Source organism: Haliaeetus leucocephalus, unplaced genomic scaffold (assembly GCF_000737465.1).
Source record: "Haliaeetus leucocephalus isolate CR32 unplaced genomic scaffold, Haliaeetus_leucocephalus-4.0 Scaffold328, whole genome shotgun sequence".
NCBI lineage: Eukaryota > Metazoa > Chordata > Aves > Accipitriformes > Accipitridae > Haliaeetus > Haliaeetus leucocephalus.
Genome location: NW_010972764.1, coordinates 3,628,420 through 3,629,022, shown reverse-complemented (window position 1 = coordinate 3,629,022; position 603 = coordinate 3,628,420). Strand labels below are relative to the sequence as shown.

The following is a 603-nucleotide window of genomic DNA, read 5'->3' as shown; positions in this document are numbered from 1 at the left end:
GGGCTCCGTCCCCGCCGGCGGCGGGTCGTGCGGCCCGGGCAGCCCTGCCCTCCCCGCCGCCATTCCCCGGGGGACAACGTCTCGGTGGCGGGGACAGCCGCCCTCCCCGCCCGGTTGCGTGCCGAGAGTAAACACCGAGGGAGAAGGCGGCCTCCATATTTTTTTTTTTTTTATTATTTTATTTATTATTTTTTTTTATCCCGGCAGCCTGTCAACAGGCTCCCCACACACACACACACCCACCTTCCCCTCCCGATCCTCCGCACCGAGCCCGGCTTCCCAGCCCGGCCCCTCCTCAGCACCCCTTTAACGCGGGCTTCGCTTTTTTTTTTTTGTCTCATTTCTTTCCCTTCCCCGCTACAAACACCCGCCTTCAACCCTGCCCTCCGCCGCCACCCAGCAGCCCGGCACCGGCGGAGCGCGACCGGAGGCGGGTTTGCCTTTAGCACAGCGGTGTCATCCCAGCCCCGGGCGGGGAGGGGGGGACCCGGCCAGCGCAGCCCTGCGGCGAACCGCTCCCCTGCCCCCGCTCACCCTCCCCGACCCTCCGACACCGAGAGCTGCCCGGACCCCCGGAGGGACATTCTCAGGGCGGGGGGGGGA

The 603-nt window shown here is 67.0% G+C and overlaps 1 protein-coding gene across 1 annotated transcript in view; it reads right to left on the bottom strand.

Annotated features, from left to right (window-relative positions):
* Positions 1-603, bottom strand: part of TRIO (trio Rho guanine nucleotide exchange factor) — a 255,876-nt gene that overhangs the window by 254,495 nt on the left and 778 nt on the right. The gene's annotated exons all lie outside the window — the stretch shown is intronic.